Raw genomic sequence first — 14,467 nt, 5'->3', positions numbered from 1 at the left:
CACTTGTTCTTTCCATCCTCCACATTGTCTACATCTCAAAAGCCTCCAGCCTTTCTCTGTCTTCCTTCCTCAAAGTCCATGTTTCAGCGCCATACAGAAGAACGCGCCATACAAAACATTTTATGAGCCATTCTCTGTCCAGATTGCTGCAAAAAATTCTCCTTTTCTTATAAAATGCCTCTTTTGCAATTGCCATCATTGTTTTAACTTCTGTGCTGCACTTCCAGTCGGTGTCTATCCCGCTCCCAAGAAACTTAAAATTTTGCACCTGCTCTAATTTTAGTCCATTCAGCTCAATTTTTACTTCTTTATTTCCTCCTAGTGTCAATACTTTTGTTTTCTTTGTGTTAATTTTCATTCCATAATTTGTTCCGTTAGCTTCAGTGACGTCCACTAAATCCCGTAATTCTTTTTCCCCTGCGGCTAGAAGGACCATGTCATCAGCAAACCTCAAACACCCTATTCTTTTTCCTCCAATTTCTACTCCTTTGTCATCTAATGAGCATTGGTCACTCATATTTCCCCTGTAGAGGTTGAAAAGGATTGGTGATAATACTTGTCTTACTCCTTTTCCTAGTCCGATAAAGTTTGTACTTTCACCTCCCACTTTAACTGGGGCTTTTTGATTCAGATATAATAAGTTTATAAGTCTTCTGGTTTCCAGTCCACTCTCTTTTCCCTCATTATAGCCGCCAGCTTCCCCCAAGCCACATTGTCAAATTCCTTTTCTAGATCGATGAAGCACATGTAGACGTCTCTTCCTTTTTCAATAAACCTTTCTCCCAAGATTCGTAGGAGCCCTATTGCATCTCTGGTGCCCGTATTCCATCTAAGGCCAAACTGCTCCTCGCCAAGATTCTTCTCCATTACTTTTTCAAGTCTCTTATTAATTATTCTCAACATCATTTTGGCTGCATGTGAAATGATGCTGATTGTCCTGTGCTCACTGCGTTTCTTCGTTCCTTGTTTTTTCGGTAATGGAATCATTACTGTTGTCAGAAAGTCTTCAGGCCGTTCACCAGTGTCATATTTTTTCTTGCATAACCTCAATATTTCTCTTATTCCATTTGCTTCAAGCATTTTAATATTTCTCCCGGTATCGTATCTGCACCTACTGCTTTGCCATTTTTGATTGCAGCTATGGCAGACTTTACTTCTTCCATTACGTTGGTTGGTCCTTTCTCGTCATCACTAACACTGTTGAGTGATTCAAGTTCCAGAGTTTCTGGTTTGCGATCTGTCTCTTATAGTTCTTTTAGATATTCTTCCTATCTCTGGAGGACATCGTCACGATCTTTGTACACTACCTCTTCGTCTTTACTCAAAATTTCCATACTAGTACTTCCTGCTCTGCTTTGATCCCATGTCATAGTCTTTACTCTGTTGTATAGTAAGCCTATCTTCCCTTCCTGTCCAGTTCTTCATACCTCTTTTAGCCATTTTTTCCTAGCCTGCTCTGTTTATCTTCGTAGTTCACTGTTTAACCTTCGGTACCCCTTTTCTTGCATCTTCAGTGTTCTTGCTTTTAAATTTTCTTCTCTCCTCCATCTTGGAAATCATTTCTTGTGTGACCCATGGTTTTTTTGCCCTTTTCCCTTTTATATATCCTACATTTTGCTGTCCTGCTTTAATGATTCCATCTTTCAGCATATTCCAGCACTCATTGACATTGTCAGGTGGTTCTTTGTCTTGTTATGTGTTAAGAAACTCAAGTGACAGCATTTCTGTAATTTGTTCTTTGTTGGATCTTATCTTCTCTAGATCCCACTTCTTCACCATGGTCACCTTCTATAGTTTTTTCATTCTTATTTCTATTTCTGCCATAAGTAAGTTGTGGTCGCTATTAATATCTGCACCTGGTAATGTGTGCACCTTCTTGATTCCATTCCTGTATCTTTCTACTACCAGAATAAAATCGATTTGGTTTCTGTATTTATCCCCTGTGACGTCACATGTGCTGGACTGCTGTTGATATTGCTCGTCAATACCTTACAAATTTTTAGTCTTCTTTTTCACTTTCTCTGAGGATAGCAATATCATCAACGAGCCGTATCGTTGATACGTCCACCTCCACACTTGACTGGCCACCGTGGCAGACCGCCATGCAAAGGAGCCCGGATTCGATGCCTGAGTGGATTGGAAAGTTTCTCCGCTCTTGGAGTGGATGTTGCGTTGTCTCCATCATCATTCCATCCTAATCGACAGGCAAGTCGCCGACGTGGCTTCAACTACAAAGGCTTGCACCAGGCAAGCGGTCTACCTGACGAGAGGCGCTAGCCACACACACTTTTCGTTTCATCACTGATATCCTTTCACCCCGAATCTCAGTCCCACTCCAGAACTTTTCTTTTACTCTCGCCATTGGTTCTTCGATGAACAGAGTGAGCAGTGGAGGAGTTGGGGGTGGGAGAAGGAGTGGGGGCAAAAGACTGCTTCCCTCTCTTAAACTCCTTTTAATCCAAGTATTTCGTTGTTGATCATCCATTCTTACTGCTGCCTCTTGATTTTGGTACGTATTGCATACTACCCGTTTTTCCTTACACCTGGTTTTTTTAAGATTTTGAAATATCTTGCACCATTTTACATTGTCGACCTCTTTTTCTAGGTCGACAATCCACGAACGCGTCTTGACTTTCGTAAAGTGTTGCTTCAATTATCAATTGCAACGTCGTAACTGCCTCTCTAATGCCTTTGCCTTTGCTAAAGCCTAACAGTTATATAACAAAACTTCAGTTTTCTTTTTTGTTATTCTGATTATTATTTTTATTACCAGCTCCCTTGCCATCTTCAGGATTAAGGTGATGATTTTTCTTTCTAAAATTTGATAGTATGTCTCCAGTCTCACAGATTCTACATCATATTAGTGGAAATGATTATGGCTGCTACTTCTGTTTTGAAAGTGTTCCATACATGCAAAAATTGTAATATCATCTCTTATGTCAGATTCATAATAATTTTAAAAAAGAAGCGATAACACCTGTAGATTCAAATGCATGGTATTTAAAGGTATGCCGCACAATATTTCTCAGAATATATTCCATATTTACATTTAATAACGTGTGATATATAATTGTGTCGATCTATACAACTTGTTATTGTGATGTCGTACTAAAAGTTGTTTGATGCAACTCTCCACACTAATCTTGGCCATGCAGTTTTTTGATTTCAGTCCAAGTAAAATACAGGAAAGGTAAATGAGAAGAATACTGCAATAGATTTCGAATATTGCTTCACAATGATTTGCTGATATACAAGGACATTTATCTACAATTCTTGACATTTTTCCTTTCTTCCTCTTCTTATCACCTTCTATAATCGTGCAGTAGCAATAGCATATAAAGATTCAAGTGAGGCATGAGAGACAAAACTTGTTTTCCGAATTACATTATGCCATTGAAAATGTGGGAAGGAAAAGTTTATTCAATGTGGAATGCGGAAAACTGTTTCCATCAACAATTCTTTTCTAGTAAATAATGGGAGAAGAAACACAAGTAGATAAACATTAAAGTCATCGTATCACCAATCTTAAAACATACTCATTTTTTGTTAGCTGTAATCATATATCCAAAAATAAAAAGTATAACTTAAAAGTTAATGGTTAAATGTTAGTTTCACAGCGGAAAAAGAAGATTTTTGTATGCAGTTACAAAGGTGGCTTGAAAATATTTGCCGCGCGGAATTATCCGAGCGGTCAGAAGCGCCGCGGTCATGGACTGTGCGGGTGGTCCCGGCGGAAGCTCGAGTCCTCCCTCGGGCATGGGTGTGTGTGTTTGTCCTTAGGATAATTTAGGTTAAGTAGTGTGTAAGCTTAGGGACTGATGACCTTAGCAGTTAAGTCCCAAAAGATTTCACACACATTTGAACATTTTGAACATTTTTTGAAAATATTTGGATACCTCCATTGTTGTTTATAGGTCTACAGAAAAGCTGAGGAATGTAAAATTGAATAAGATAAAATAGAAATTAACTTTAGTGAGGAATGAGTAATTTATGGTGCATACTACAAAAATTTATTGCAATAAAACAAAAAATTAAGAAAGAAAAATAGTTAACACGGGAAACGTAAGGTAGAGACGTCCAAAACTTATCACATTGTTCAATTTTATACAAAATGATCGAGCAAAAGAAAATTTCAGAACAGGAATAAAAATGGAATGCAGAAGTACAAGTCTATGGAATTTTGATGAACTTACAGCAAATATAACTAAAAGAAAGGAAAACTTAGAGAAGGAATTCAAAAGAATGGTAAATCAGGTTAATAAAGACTTTAACTGAAGGATAAAGAAAAACAGAAATTATGAATGACGGTACAAGATGGGATAGTAACGTGAATCATCCAAACAGGGAGAGAGGCTGTAGATGTAAGTGCATTTTGCTATTAATAAAGACTTCGATTGGAGGATAAAGAAGGGAAAACGGACATTATGGATGACGGTACAAGATGCTACAGTAAAGTGCAACACAAAAACAGGGAGTTAGGTAGTAGCTGTAAACGCATTTTGCTATTAACGAAAGACATGACAGGCGGCTATCAGAATAAAAACACCGGAAAGAGCATAGTAGATCTGATGATGTAACTACACTTCAGTTAACAAAATCTGTTGGGGTCAAACACTAAGCTAGGTATAAAGAAGGTGTTTCATATCATTCAGAATGCATCAACAGAAAAGCAAAACGTCTTAGAAGAAGAGCAAAGAAACGTTTGAAATGTTCATAAGAAGCATTAAAAACACTTACACGTTACAAATATAGCGTTAACACAACCCGGGCTGGCAGCGGGATACAGTATCTTTTTGGGTAAAAACAAAAAACACTGTTGCTCGATGCGTCTCCTTTTAGGGAAATACACTTCACTCAGTTTTTTTCCACTATGTAGATTCCATCCCAGAACTGCAAAATAACCAAAGTCTGATGACGCAACCCAAGATATGAGTCAGAACGATAAGAAGCCATAAGGAAACACAACTAAATTTGAGTTTATGTTTACTGTTTCATCTTATCACATAAAAATTTGTGTAAACGTAAATAATATCACACTGGCAGAGTTAAGGAGAGCCGACGGCGGCAGGCTTCTAGGAACTTCTTGTAACACAGCTACAATTCACCGCCCCCTTTTTTTCAGTTTTTCCATTTCTTCAGGTTGATCTTGAGCTTTAGTTGAAATTACTGAGCTTTTAAATTTATATCGTTAAATATTAATTCAGGGTGCAAGTACAACAGTGGAAATTACAAACACATAGCTGTAAAACGGTCGTGTGCAAAAGCCATATCCGTGTGGGGCAGCGGTAGAGGCTATTAAGCCATCTGCCGTGCTGTGGGCAGACTAGGAGCCAGGTACTGAACCCAAAAACTGTAACTCACTTAGTAAACGCTCCAAAGAAGAAAGCGAGCACAATCCTGACAGATAGCTACATTTCAGTATGATGGTATAGCACGTCTGTGGGAAGTTAGTAAGCCGTTCAGATAAACTGGCCAACAGGATGGACATAATCAGTCCGCTGTGTACAAGTGTTGATGCTGCTGCCGGTGATCCGAGGTGAGATGGGTGAGATGGCAGTCACTTAAGGAAGAGTCAAAATCAGAATATCATAATCTTGAATGCTTATTTATTAAATGGCATTTTTATATTCGTTTAGATATATAAATTTAGGAAAAATACTGCTTTGCACTATTATGTGTTATTTCATATCGAGTAGATCGTAGTTGTAGCTAGTTATTCTCCTATTCATTACCAGCAATCTGTTTCCTCCGCATCATCGACTGTTTTTGATCATTCTGTCTTTGAAGGGAGCGATGACCACACAACAGCCATCATCATCATCATCATCACGTCGCTATCGAAGATGACATTCGTCACCATCAGGATGGTCCCTATTCTCCCTGATTAAAGCCGTGTCCTGGAGCTGGACTCGCTGTTCTGCGGAAAACACATGAAAAACGGTGGTCGAGTTTTGAGCCCCAGTTCGACACAGTTTCAATCTATCAGTGATTATCACGACAGCATCAAAACTATCGCCAACTGAAATGTTCATTGTATATTAAATAGGTAACAACTTCAATAAGAAAAAAATGAAAAAAATGTTATAGTTAACCAGAGAAACTACACCCATCACGACAAACATAACATAAAACCGGGAAACTTCGTGACTGAGGTACTATTTGTGGCAACAGAGCGCTGTAGCTATATCTTCTTTTCCACTGTAGGTCGCAGTAGCATTCAACAGATGGCTCTGCTACAGTATGTTCTTGCATAATGCTGCCGGTAGAAGTGGTAACTACAAGCACATGAACACACTTGAGCTGGCCACAAGGCCATTATGTTTATAGGTGAAAAACATGTTTGTGGATTTCTCGGAAACTTTCTTCTGCTGCCGAAAACTTCGAAGAGCTGACTGAGTCTCTATAAGAGTTAAATTTTACTATAATTTTGTTCAGCCACTGCAGAGCGGAGAAAGCAAATGCCTTAGGTTACAGGATTAACTTCGTTACAGCACATCAAGCCTCATTACTGGAATTAGGGACAGTTTTGAATGGTTTAGTAGAAGAGTTAAAGGTTTATTTTTCAATGTATGTACAAGATACATTTGATCAGAATATTGTATTAAATATCAGTAGTTGGTTTTTTCTCATACTACTGAACGTGGAAGAAAGTGCCTAACAGTATGAACTAATTACGTTACTTGGGGGATATTGTGTTAAATGTAAGTGTTAGTGATGTGTGTCTTTTTTTCATGCGGTTCCACTGAAGTGATACGTAAATCAGTGTGTAATATTTTGTTTTATTATCTTGTTTAATGCAGTTGAGGACTTTTTCTTCCTATCTCATTTCAATAGTGATAGGCCTACAATCATTTGGATTTTAAGAAAATTTTAAAAATAAATTCACCATATTGTCAAAATTTGTGACGTATGTTTTTCTGCAAGTAGATGAAACACTGGATAAATTTCTAACGAACTCATAACCGTGTGTCGTAAAGGAACGCTTGATCAACTTATCCTTGTGGTAGATTAATTTAAATCTACTTTCCCTGTTTTAGACTTCATGTCAAAATCTTGTCCTGAGTCGTGGGGCTAGGGGAAGGTGGACGGGGGACTTCGTGACAACTAATATTCAATATCTAAATATCTCACTGCACATAAAAAAACTGTATTTCCATCGTAATTAAACAATAAAATTTAGAAAACGCCCTTTGCGTGGAAATTAAATTTCGCAATACATGCACATTTTAAAAGATTACGTTACAAAAATTGTTAAATGTGTAATACAGTTTCCCAGTTTTAGGGTACGACAGTCACGTCTCACATTGCTATGCAGAAAGAAATAAACAAGTCGTTGTGCCGCCGCTTTATAATTGCTAGTAGTCGTAACGCTAGCAGCAGAAAAACAGTAGCCAAGGACGCACAGCAGAGGAAAAACTCAGCCGGCCGTCTGAGCTATCAGCAGCTTGTGGGTCGCGATGACCTCAGACCATCACAAGAAGCGCGCGCGTCGCTGCCTTCTGCGCGACTTACTTTGCAGTGGCGGTGGCGGTAGCGGAGACGGAGGCTGAGACGGCAGCAGGCGAGGTAGCCAGCAGCTCCCTGGAGACAATCGCGGAGGCCGCCGGTGGCAAAGTGGGGCGCAGCGAGAGCTGAGCCCTGCCGCATGAGCGAGTACGAGCACTAACTGTAAAGGGGGCAGCAACGTCGCCCACCAATCACACCGTTAAACGCCTCTCCAGGCTACTTCCCGATAAGGTCATGCGTAGGACCGTCGTTTGTAGCGTCCTCGGTGCCTCAGTGCCGAGTTTCCGCTTCGGCGCTCAGACTCGTCGCAGCTTCTGCTGCGTCCGCCTCAGCCACTCCTGTCAAGACAGCCAGACGACGCTGCACAGCACGAGTTGGTCACACGGGAACAAGTACATGACACACTGAGTTGACAAAAGCCGTGTGCTAGCAATATGCAAATATACAGACGGCGGTAGCATCGCGTACTCAAGGTATAACAAGGCAGTGCATTGGCGAAGCTGTCGTTTGTACTCAGGTGATTCAGGTGAACAGGTGTCCGACGTGATTATTACCGACGGGGTTTAACAAAAGGAATGGTAGTTACGGCTAGACGCATGGGACATTCCATCTCGGGAACCGTTGCGGAATTCGATGTTGTGAGATCCACAGTGCCAAGAGTTGCCGAGAATACCAAATTTCAGGCATTGCCTCTCACCACGGACAACAAAGAGGCCGCCGGCCTTCACTTAACGATCGAGAGTGCGGCGTTTGCGTAGACCTGTCAGTGCCAACAGACAAGCAACTGTGCGTGAAATAACCACGGAAATCAGTGTGGGAGGTACAACGAACGTATCCGTTACTACAATGCGGCGAAATCTGGCGTTAATGGTCTATGACAGCAAATGACCGACGCGAGTGCCTTTGCTAAAGCACGACATCGCCTGTAGCGCCTCTCCCGGAATCGTGACCATATCTGCTGGACCCTAGACTACTGGGAAACCGTGGCCTGGTCAGATGAGTCCCGATTTCATTCGATAAGGGCTAGTAGTGGGGTTCGAGTAGGCTCAGACCCCACAAAGCCATGGACTCAAGTTGTCAACAAGACACTGTGCAAGCTGCGGGCACCTCCACAATAGTGTGGGCTGTGATTACAAGGAATGGACTGGGTACTCTAGTCCAGCCTAACCAATCATTGACCGGATATGGTTATGTTCAGCTACTTGGAGACCATTTGCAGCCATTCATGTAATTTTTATGGATGGCAACGCAATATGGCACAGAGCCACAATTGTTCACATTTGTTTGAAGGACATCTAGAAAATTCTAGCGAATGACTCGGGATTAGCCGAGCAGTCTCAGGCGCTGCAGTCATGGACTGTGCGGCTGGCCCCGGCGGAGGTTCGAGTCATCCTTCGGGCATGGGTGTGTGTGTCTGTCCTTAGGATAATTTAGGGTAAGTAGTGTGTAAGCTTAGGGCCTGATGACCTTAGCAGTTAAATCCCATAAGATTTCACACACATTTGAACGTTTGAACATTTGACTCGACGACCCAGATCGCCATACATGGGAATTAATCGAAAGGTCACTTCGTGCTCAAAATCCTGTACCGGAAACACTTCCGCAGTTACGAACGGCTATAGAGACATCATGGCTAAATATTTCTGCATGGGACTTCCAACATCCATGTCACGTCGAATTGCTGCATTACGCTGGACAAAATGTCAGACATGCTAATAAGACGTATTCCACAACTTTTGCCACCTCGGTATAAATTTTTTGTTTATTTGTAGATATACATTGAAATCTTCGCCCCATTGTACCGTAGCACGTCGACAGGTGAGATAAAACAAACTTTATCTATCTGTCCCGCCACTTTGTTTTGGCCCCTCTGTCGGTGCGCTACGATACTTCACATTTCAATGTGCACCAGCACTGCAGATATGTGATTACAAACAGACTAAAAATTTATTACGTAACTTTACTTTTTGGAGGAGTGGAAAAAGTTTTCAAAGTAGTCTGCGTCGTGAGCTGGAAACCCGAGACCAGCAGTGCGTCGAAGGAAATAATAGAAAATGTGTCCACGGCGGTGTACAAGGCGAGGTCCTCACGCTCTCTCCCACGAATTCCTTCCGCAGGCCGGACTGAAATCAATCGCAGGCCCGCAAGTTGCCCACCCATGTCATACGTGAATGTAGATAGAAAGTTGCTGTACAAACTTTAATGTACCCACGTAAATTAAAAGTTTCCCTTTGCAGCAATAGCAAGTTGCTGGTGACAAGTGAAGGTCGATAGAGGTCTCCCTGAAGCAGCTATATCTAGTTGCTGCATAGTGACAGCATAAACACATCGCCTGCAGCTGAGGTGTTGGGCCCATGGTTTTGCTACTCATAAACTGTGCCAGATTGCCTCCAAAAATGGCTACCATTCTTCCATAGTTGACAAGGTTCTTCAAACCAAAGCCAACGTACTGCGGTTGTGTCCGAATAAATAAAATTCGTCTCTTTTCCTTTTTTTGTGTGTGTGGGGGGGGGGGTGGGGGGGGGAGTTTCTTATAAACTCTGTGCTCTGTTTCGCAAATTTCATGTTAGAAATACGTTCAAAACGATAACATATTATGCCAACTACATTTGCATAATATTAAAACTGTTGTTGTTGTGGTCTTCATTCCTGAGACTGGTTTGATGCAGCTCTCCATGCTACTCTATCCTGTGCAAGCTTCTTCATCTCCCAGTACTTACTGCAACCTACACCCTTCTGAATCTGTTTAGTGCATTCATTTCTTGGTCTCCCTGTACGATTTTTACCCTCCACGCTGCCCTCCAATACTAAACTGGTGATCCCTTGATGCCTCAGAATATGCCCTACCAACCGATCCCTTCTTCTAGTCAAGTTGTGCCACAAATTTCTCTTCTGTCCTCTTCTATTCAGTACCTCCTCATTAGTTATGTGAACTACCCATCTAATCTTCAGCATTCTTCTGTAGCACCACATTTCGAAAGCTTCTATTCTCTTCTTGTCTAAACTATTTATCGTCCACGTTTCACTTCCATACATGGCTACACTCCATACAAATACTTTCAGGAACGACTTCCTGACACTTAAATCTATACTCGATGTTAACAAATTTCTCTTCTTCAAAAACGTTTCCCTTGCCATTGCCAGTCTACATTTTATATCCTCTCTACTTCGACCGTCATCAGTTATTTTGCTCCCCAAATAGCAAAACTCATTTACTACTTTAAGCGTCTCATTTCCTAATCTAATTCCCGCAGCATCACCCGATTTAATTTGACTACATTGCATTATCCTCGTTTTGCTTTTGTTGATGTTCATCTTATATCCTCCTTTCAAGACACTGTCTATTCCGTTCAGCTGCTCTTCCAGGTCCTTTGCTGTCTCTGACACAATTACAATGTCATCGGCGAACCTCAAAGTTTTTATTTCTTCTCCATGGATTTTCATTCCTACTCCAAATTTTTCTTTTGTTTCCTTTACTGATTGCTCAATATACAGATTGAGTAACATCGGGGATAGGCTACAATCCTGTCTCACTCCCTTCCCAACCACTGCTTCTCTTTCATGTCCCTCGACTCTTATAACTGCTTATTAAAACTAATCACAACAAATTTACAGCAGCAAGCATTTATAAAATCTGCTGCGCTGATTGTAACGCCTTTTATGTTGGCCTGATAGTCAGAAACTTCAAAAATAAATTCAAAGACCATGCAGAAGTAGGGAGGAAGAGTGCGGAAGACAAATCTACGTTTGCTTCTCACTTAGTTTCAGAGTTACACAGTGCCCCTCATATTGCCAACAAGATCAGAATTTTTCATAAAATGGAGAAATTTACCGGTATGGACATTTTTGAGGAAATCGAAATCTACGACTATGTGGAGCACAATAAGAGCGAGATTCATGACGTACAGAAGAGCCTGAAAAACATTGTTTTCGTCGATGCCTTCCAGATTGTGTTTGATGACGTATGAAGTAATTTATTCTGGCGCTTTTGCGTCTCATTACTTAGTACAGCAGGTCTCTTTATTGTAAACAGTAGTACATGAACAGTTCCTTACACCAACATGCCGTATTAACATCGTGTTTGCATGCATAGATACTACCGTTGATTTCCATATCGACATTTCGTTCATCATAGGGCCTCTGAGCGACGTCCGCTGTGCTTCCACCTTACGTAATAATACATTTTATACGTCTTTTTTTATGCATCCTTTTCAGTCTCTTAGATTTTAATTTGTATTGTTTTTACGAGGGCTATCCACAAAGTACATTACGTTTTCGTTTGTGTCCGTTAGGGGCGGGGCTAGCGCGGCCATCTTGGGTGTCATGGCATTTCGCCGCTCAGTCGGCATCCTGCCGTGCTAGTGAGAGGTTCGTGCTGTACTCCGTTGAGTTATTGTGACAGTTTGAAATGTCAGCGTTAATTGAAAATGCCGCGAAGTGTGAAGTGCGTGCTGTAATAAGGTTTCTGACTGCAAAAAACTGTACACCGATAGAAATCTATCGGCAGCTTTGTGAAGTGTATGGTGACAACGTAATTACTGAAGGTGGAGTGCGTCAATGGGTCATAAAATTTGAAAACGACGAAGAGCGAAGTGGAATACCCAGCATAGTGACTACCGAACTTGTCGAAAAAGTCGATGCCGCGGTCCGTGAAAAGCGTAATTTCACAATAACGGAACTCTCTATGAGTTTTCCACAAATTTCACGAAGTTTGTTGCACGAAATCATTACCGAAAAGCTTGGTTACCACAAGTTTTGTGCAGGATGGATACCAAAAATCTTGACAGAGATTCACAAAAATCAGCGAATGGCTGCAGCGTTAACGTTTTTGGACGCTTACGAGAAAGATGGCGACTCATTACTCGATCGCATCGTTACTGGTGACGAAACATGGGTTAAGCATGTGAACTGCGAGACAAAATTGCAGTCAGTGCAGTGGAGGCACACAAAATCCCCCCAAAAACCCAAGAAATGCATGTCTTTTGAGACAGAAAAGGTGTGATTTTTGTGGATTTCCTGGAAAGAGGCACTACAATAGACTCTCAAAGGTATTGCCAAACTCTGCACAACCTCAGAAGAGCAATACAAAACAAGCGCAGGGAAAAGTTGGGCTCAAAGATCTTGCTGATTCACGACAACGCCCAGGCCCACACGGCAAATGCCACTCGTGAAGTTCTCGAATCTTTTAAGTGGGAGTTGATTCCTCATCCGCCGTACAATCCCGACCTGGCACCGAGCGACTTCCACTTATTCCCAGCAATGAAGAAGTGGTTGGCTATGCAGCGTTTTGATGACGACGCACAGCTTCAAGAAGAGGTAACCACGTGGTTGAAGGCGTAGGCGGCCGAATTTTACGACGAAGGAATTTCCAAGCTCGTCCATCGCTACGATAAGTGCCTTAATTTAAATGGCAACTATGTAGAAAAGTAGTATTTAAGTGTTGCTTTCATCTGTACATAATAAAAAAATTCCAATACTTTATTTATTTTTACTTCCAAAACGTAATGTACTTTGTGGATAGCCCTAGTATTTATCTTTTACAGCATTTTAGTAGCTTTTATCTCGTCACTTCCCTCCAGCTGCCTACCTACCTGCCCCCTATTGGTCCTACTCGAGACTTGTCTCTCCCCTAATTAAGTGCCGCTCCTGGTACTCCTGTATCCTCTCAGGGGTCCTGGCATGTGTGGGTAGGAGACATATAGCGATTCTCTGTTTGTAACAATATCTACGTTATTACGGTGTTTTGTGATGTTTGTTAACAAGCTGTTTTTCAATATTATTTACTGTAAGTAACGTACAGCTAAATTCTTCACCATTTGACTAATTCTTTTGTACTTTATTGGTTGATACTATGCAGATACCACTAGATAATGGCCATGGGGATTGTAACCGGTCATGGTTTAAAGCGTAAAGGAAAAAAGTGCAACTGGTGCGGAAATTTTCTTCAAACCTTATAAGTTCACCGCTCAGCATATTTGGCCATTTCTGGTAAAGAAACAAGCTCAACTACCTTATTACCAAAGCCGAGCGCTCATTTCAAAGTGAATTTCTCGAATAATCAGAACCAAAAAAGATTCAGTAATACCCGTTGAAAACTATCTTTTGTGACAAGATTCATCCAGTATAACAGGACTACATCTTGCATGTGAATGAAGATAGAAATTTCGATTAAATTTTGAGTAGCGAAACTAAAAGTTTACCTTGCCGACCACCAACTGTAAAATGGAGGTTCATTTTGTGCCAGTAGGGGGTCCTTCCTGTTGCAACTCGCTCGCTCCGTCGCTAGTTTATTGGACAATTGTAGGAGCAAGGAGAAATTTGCATTTTTCAACAGGACGGACCACCAGTTCAGTGCCACCTACATGTAAGAGCACTTCCTAATAATGAGCTTCCTGGGTGATGGATCAGCATTGCGTTATTGGCTTCCGAGGTCGCCTGCTATTACTGTATGTGATTTTTTTGTGTCCTTTGCGTGGGTTTGTGAAAAACTTCGTCTAATTGCCTCCCTTTCAAACGCCTCTGAGTGAATTGCGACACCCAGAACAATAGCAGTAAATGAAGCGATGCCTGAGAAGCTCACAAAAGTGTGGGACGAGTGTGACTATCGTTTTGATGTTCATCGCGCGTCCGGTGGGGGGAATAAATCAGAAGTTTATTTTGAAAATAAAAAAGGTTGTAACCCTATATGTAACTTAAATTGTCGCCACGTTTTTATCATCATTCACGTATAAGATACAGTCTTATGAAATCGGATATATATTTTTGAAACATGTCGTGCTTCTCGCATAGTCTTGAAGAAATCAAGAAATGAAAATTTACAATACCTTCGTATTTCTTCTGCGAATGTCAATCACAAACAATTTTTCCAAAATAAAGCAACACACACAAATAAATGTAGCGTGACACAGAGTGTAACATCCACGATATATATATTTTTTATTACGAGTGGAATATGAACGTC

General features: G+C 41.1%; 1 protein-coding gene across 1 annotated transcript in view; it reads right to left on the bottom strand.

Moving 5' to 3' along the window:
• The window catches only part of LOC126172823 (uncharacterized), a 103,243-nt gene extending 95,572 nt beyond the window's left edge, over window positions 1-7,671 (bottom strand). The window contains exon 1 of the mRNA XM_049920910.1: window positions 7,513-7,671. The gene's annotated coding sequence lies outside the window, so the exon portion shown is untranslated. The remainder of the gene's footprint in view (window positions 1-7,512) is intronic.
• Window positions 7,672-14,467: the final 6,796 nt, after the last annotated feature.

This window comes from Schistocerca cancellata, chromosome 1, assembly GCF_023864275.1.
Source record: "Schistocerca cancellata isolate TAMUIC-IGC-003103 chromosome 1, iqSchCanc2.1, whole genome shotgun sequence".
NCBI classification, from domain to species: domain Eukaryota; kingdom Metazoa; phylum Arthropoda; class Insecta; order Orthoptera; family Acrididae; genus Schistocerca; species Schistocerca cancellata.
Note: the sequence above shows the minus strand (reverse complement) of the source record. Positions and strands in the feature narration are given on the sequence as shown.